The sequence below is a fragment of the Notolepis coatsorum genome, assembly GCF_963971535.1.
Source record: "Notolepis coatsorum genome assembly, chromosome: 16".
NCBI lineage: Eukaryota > Metazoa > Chordata > Actinopteri > Aulopiformes > Paralepididae > Notolepis > Notolepis coatsorum.
In genome coordinates, this window is record NC_140180.1 from 7,041,524 (window position 1) to 7,048,155 (window position 6,632).

Genomic DNA, 6,632 nt, shown 5'->3' on the forward strand with positions numbered 1-6,632 from the left:
TGTGTCCTTGGGCAAGACACTTAACCTACTTGCCTCGTATGAATGTGTATGCATGTGAATGAATGTTGGTGGTGGTCGGAGGGGCCGTAGGCGATGATTATTCGCCACGCTTCCGTGAGTCTGCCTCAGGGCAGCTCTGGCTGCAATTGTAGCTTACCACCACCGGTATGACTGTGTATGAACGAATAATGGACTCTGTGAATCGCTCTGGGTCTCATGAAGAGCGCTATATAAATCCAAGTCATTATTATTATTATTATTATTATTATAATATCCGCATTCCCACTGGACTGTATCAATCGAACGCTCCTTATCCCTAACTACATCCACTGTCACACTGCTCCACCCCCCCTTTTTTTGCATGCAGGCAAAAAACCATATTCACCCTGGGCCCCACTGGTGGCTACACGACCAACTTCTCAACACTCTCGTTCTCCCCTTCCAGACAGCAAAACTCTGCAACTGTAACACCTTAATGAACATATTATCAACCCCTTTCTCTGCTTGCTCTCAAATAAGGGAATAATGCAGGTGGGGTCCAAACGGCACCACTTTGTGGTATATTAAGTCAATACCTTAGATTAATCACAGTGCATACAGGTTGCTAACTAGAGGGAAGAAAGACAGAATGATAGAATGGTCCTCATCTGACTCCAAAATAGCCAGTAGAGAATAACGGTGTAGTCAGGACAAACAGAACTATAGTTCAACTCAAATGATTTATTGCCGCGGGGCTCAAAGAGGTGAATATAGTATTTACATACAGGGATTATTTCATATTACATCAAACATGCTGTACAAAAGGATTGTTGAGGTTTACACATCAAACAAGTCTGTACACAAAACAGTAGTCATGTTATGTCAATGAAGTGAGAATGTACTGAGCCATATACATGGTTAAACCTGGTCAAAGATAGGGATCTTTACATTTTACACTAAACAACACCAACAGTGGGTTCCATGATTTCACGTATGGCAACAGCATTTACTCTGGCAGAACAGTGGATCAGTAGTGGAGGCGCAGACCCGGGGGGGTCTGGCCTACCTTCTAACAAATGGGTTCTCATCTTTATACTCAAAATTATGTCATAATTTAACTTGGTTCATAGCCAATCAGTTTTCTTCTATATATGGAGTTTTGTTCCAATTGGTTGTCTTCTGTGGGCGCTGTCTGCCCCTGTCTCCTCGTCGTGTGGTCTCCTGCAGCAACAGAGGGGGGTCTGCCTGTAGCCCCCTCCTTTGGGCTATGGCAGAGAGGTAATTCCTTTTCTGGCGCGGGCAGTTGAATCTTTAAACATTTACAGTGATGTATCTCCAGTGTATATTAATTACACACTTCCAGTATTATCACAGTTTTACTCTTGGCTTACATTTTGATATCAAACAGTGATTAAGGATAACATGATACGTATATTTACCAGACTGAACCTTTGTAATATAACTGTGATAAATATACCAGGATTCTTGATTCCAATTATTTATATAGATGTTTTTCTTGGTTTTCTTTATAGAGTTGTCAATCCAATCAAAGCCAATCAAGTATCATGCTTTTTCATTTCACTTTGAAACATGTCCTATTGATTAATGATCTTTATTCCTGTCTTATACTTATTAGAGCCAGTAACTGCTCAGCTGTCTCTGCTGAAATTTGCTAACAGTTGGGTGTGACTTTTTAGTCCCTTTGTTCTGGTGTACTGAGTAGTTAGTGGGGGTTTGTTGACTATCTCTGCTGTTATCTGATGCAACTGTCTCTAGAATGGTTCCTTATTTAGCACTGAAAACCACTCTGCTGCTAAAAAGTACACCAGGCTTTTGCATATAATTCCTATAGAGACATATGTGACTCGCCGTGACCAAACCCGATTTGATCCGCAAAGGGGGAGGTGCTCTGAAATGAAGAAAATGTCTTGCTGTTTAGAAAATCCTAAAAATCGAAATCTTGATTTTTTTTACATATTTGAATTGTCATTAATGTGTTCCATTATTTGCCCTTAGTTGCAAACTTAAATACAACTTGTAAATGAGGTAATTATTGTTATAATAGTTCCACAAATTTTCTTCCAAGTGAGGAGAAAAAACTACACGCGCGGGTTGTGGGCCTGTCCACAGGGGCCAAGTACTGTACTTAATAGGTGTTAACACACAGACGTCATTAGCTTTAGAATAACACACTATTAATACACTATCTTAATGTTATAAGTTCAGATGATTTATAAGCAACGTAACGCAGTGTCTAAAAAAAAGATAAAAAAAACGTGTGTTTTAACTTAATTAAAAACCATTAAAACACAGTTCGAATTTTATGAGCGAACGAATTTCGGTAGGGTGCATTTTTTCCAACCTAATGGCTAAAAGTAAATTAATTTAATACGGAAACGGAGTGATAAAAAATGGCTTTTTCATCGGCTTTTTCATTATTGTGGGGGCCCTGATGTAAACTGCGCTGGGGCGCGATGAGGGCACGTTAACCCTTTCACTGCCACACTACAGAAGCGCTTAGTAATGCTTCGCCTCAACTCCGTTTCTGGTAGAAGTAGTGAGCGAATCTTTAATATTTTTTTTGATTCATATTCAGAGGTAATTCGTCGAGATATTTATAATTGGTATTTATCAAAAATAAATATTAGAAATATGGTAAAAAAACCTTTTTATCCGTCACTACCACACTACAGAAGGTTACCCTTTCACTGCCACACTACAGAAGCGCTTAGTAATGCTTCGCCTCAACTCCGATTCTGGTAGAACTAGTGAGCGAATCTTTAATATTTTTTTTGATTCATATTCAGAGGTAATTCGTAGAGATATTTATAATTGGTATTTATCAAAAATAAATATTAGAAATATGGTAAAAAAAACTATTTATCCGTTTTTTTATCCGTCACTACCACACTACAGAAGGTTAACCTTTCACTACCACACTACAGAAGGTTAACCTAGTTGTTGTGTCTTTCACTACCACACTACATGTATTTACATCTAAATGCTTATTGGTCAGGCGGTGACGTCATTAAGTTGATGCCATTGATCGGTGAGTATTAAACAGAGAGCAGGGCAGTGCATGTTTGCCAGTAACCATGGAACCCAGTCAACCCACAGCGAGGGCACTTGCCAAGGCATTAAACCGGTTTGCTCACTTCGGAGCACACTGTGTTGAAGATGAACGCGCTTTAGGAACATTCATCACGGATTTCTTTCCGCAGAAGAAAAATCCAAAAAGAAACTCAGATTCTGGTTCAGAAGAAGAAGACAATTGTGACGAGTTAGAGGCAGATGATGGTGATGGTGACAACACTAACGGATTTGAAGACGAGGCAGAGCCAGAAAATGATGGTGATGGTGGTGATGGTGACAACACTAACAGATTTGAAGACGAGGCAGAGCCAGAATCTGATCGCCACGCAACAACAAGCATTGCATAAAATATGAAGATATCGAAAAAGTAGTTCAATTTGTGTTGAATTATGCAGAAGATCATGCTGTTCACCTCCCTGGATGCCAGGCACACCAAAAGAACTTTACCGGTCAGCTGTTACCATCTTTCGTCACGAAGGCATCTGTGTGGCGTTTATATACCAAGGCAATGCCAGTTGGTAGGTGTAAGCAAATCTTTGTCAAAGAAATAGGTCAAATAGGTCTTTGTCAAATAAAAACAAAGCTTGAAAATGAATGACATTGTGCTAACATGTGTTCTTATTAATCTTTCAGACCAGCGAGCAGTGGGCATGTCCACATTTAAGTCCCTCTGGAGGCAATTACTGAGTCATATCACAGCAATCAAACCAATGTCTGATCTTTGCTGGGTGTGTCAGAAGAACAATTATCTGGTTAGTGAACATCACAGTGTTATGAACTTTGAACTGCAACTTCTGTATGAAAAGTGTTATACAAATACAGTTTATTATTATTAATATTAATCATCATTTACTTAACTTTTTTTTTTCAGATTTTCAAAAGTGCCAATCTGCCAGAGGCTGAGAAGTCTGCAAAGCTGAAGCAGCAGGAACAACATCTGGCGCATGTAACCTCAGAGCGGGCTGCCTACAAGGGCATGCTTAAAGCCGCCAAGGAGATCGGTGATGGTCTTTCTCTGGGTGGTCATGTGCCACCGGCAAGCAAGCCCTTGACAATGCATTACAGTTTCGACTACGCTCAAAAGGTGACTACATACCAAGCCCTCTTTCACAACATCATGTTATAATTGTTATAACTACTGCATTGCTCCCTTTTTTTTCTTTCTAAAATCCTTATTCATTTATTGCAGGTGCACTACCCATCAGACCCCCTTCAACCAGGGCCCATGTACTTCTTGGCTCCACGCAAGTGCAGCATATTCGGTGTTTGCTGTGAGGCGATTCCACGGCAAGTCAACTATTTGGTGGATGAGGGGATGGAGTCCAGCAAAGGTAGCAACGCCGTCATAAGCTACCTGCACCACTTCTTCAAAGACCATGGTCTTGGGGAGACAGATGTTGACCTTCACTGTGACAACTGCAGTGGCCAAAACAAGAACAAGTACATGTTGTGGTACTTAGCGTGGCGAGCGCTACATGGTCTTCACCATCGTGTCAATCTCCACCTGCTGATTGTAAGCCACACAAAGTTTTCCCCGGACTGTTTCTTTGGGCTTCTCAAGCAGCGTTTCAGAAAGACCAAGGTGAACACTCTTGATGAGATTGCAGCAGTCGTAAGGGACAGCTCAGTGGCTGGAATCAACATACCACAGCTAGTGGGAAAGGAAGATGGCACTGTAATCGTGCAGTCCTACAACTGGCAGGAACATCTGGGGCCTTACTTCAAGCCACTGCCACAGATCAAGCAGTACCAGCACTTTAGGTGGGTGTGGTCACTGTGTGTTGTGTATTTACTGTAATTAATTATTCACACTTTAGTGCAAAGAATGTCATTGGCAAATGATACAAATGCATTGATATTGTTATGTGCCCTGTACTAACGTTTCACTTTATTATTGCAGCTTTGATTCCAAGGAACCTGGTGTGGTTGTGGCAAAGATGTCTATTGATGGCGCTGAAACCAGATTCCAGCTGCTCCGTGACGTCCGTGTCCTGCCGCCTATAGATGGACTTCCTGTGCTGCCACCACCGGGACTGGACTCTGCAAGACAACACTATCTGTTCCACAAGATCAGAGAGTTCTGTGATGAGGAAGCCCAGGACGTAACATGCCCGGCACCACCAGCCAAAATATCCAGCGGCGGTTCAAAAAGACCACGGTGATCATCTGGAGAGGCCATCAGAACATTGAACATTGACTTTAGCATGTCTATTTTTATCTCGTGTTATTTTAAATGCTAATAAAATCTTGAAACTTGATTTTGTCTCTTGTTTATTATCAGGGTCCCTTTCACTACCACACTACAGAAGGTTAACCCTTTCACTACCACACTACAGAAGGTTAACCTTTCACTACCACACTACAGAAGGTTAACCTTTCACTACCACACTACAGAAGGTTAACCTTTCACTACCACACTACAGAAGGTTAACCTTTCACTACCACACTACAGAAGGTTAACCCTTTCACTACCACACTACAGAAGGTTAACCTTTCACTACCAGACTACAGAAGGTTAACCTAGTTGTTGTGTCTTTCACTACCACACTACATGTATTTACATCTAAATGCTTCTGGAGAGGCCATCAGAACATTGAACATTGACTTTAGCATGTCTATTTTTATCTCGTGTTATTTTAAATGCTAATAAAATCTTGAAACTTGATTAAGTTTCTTGTTTATTATCAGGGTCCCTTTCACTACCACTACCAGTCACCAGACTCATTTTAATAACAAAGAGCCTCAGACTGGAAAGCTGCCAGGTGTTAATTGCCCTAGAGAGAGGGGGGCCATGGATTACAATGACTTCTGGGTAGTGTTGTAGTTGTTTCACTATTGTCACTGAATAGCCTGCTCGTCTCTTGAAGGCTATTATCTCTGAATACGTTTTGTGATAATCACCATGAATCATAGGAAGTAGCTTGCAAAGTATCCCACCAAAATGTTCAAGTGATGGCTTATTTTGAAGGTATGAATCTGTACTTTCATAATATGTAAAAAAAAAAAAATGAAGATCCCTCAACATGACCCTGAAGTCCATACCTGGTCACATATTGGTTATGAAATACCAGTCAATGGTACCACATATACATCTAGATCAAATCCTAAATAAAATCTAGTTCTGAACTGTGCTGATATCGAACAGGTCAATGAGGCAAAACTGCTGGGTGTTGTAATAGATGAAACACTTTCTTGGTCGAAACACATTAGCAATATGGTGGCTAAGATGAGCTGTGGTACTTCAATGATCAGAAGGTGTAGAAATCTGTTGACTAATGGTACAGCAAAGCGTGTACTACAATCTTTGGTCTTATCCCACCTGGACTACTGTCCTACTATATGGTTTAACGCCTCTAGGCTTGATCTGAACAAACTCCAGTTAGCTCAGAACAAGGCGGCACGCCTCGCTCTGTACCCTGCTCTTTGAGGAGTAGTGTTGGAGGGATGCATGCCGCGCTGACCTGGATGACAGTGGAACAAAGGATGGCATGTAGCCTGGTAACTTTTTTGTTTAATATCTGTAATACTGGGAAACCGGAGGGTTTGCACTCACAAATGTA

General features: G+C 41.1%; 1 long non-coding RNA gene across 1 annotated transcript; it reads left to right on the forward strand.

The window, feature by feature from the left end:
* The first annotated feature begins 3,772 nt into the window (after positions 1-3,772).
* Positions 3,773-4,454, forward strand: LOC311242673. The gene is made up of 3 exons (XR_014620628.1): positions 3,773-3,824; positions 3,944-4,156; positions 4,262-4,454. It is a non-coding gene; the product is annotated as an uncharacterized lncRNA (long non-coding RNA).
* The last annotated feature ends 2,178 nt before the right edge of the window (positions 4,455-6,632 follow it).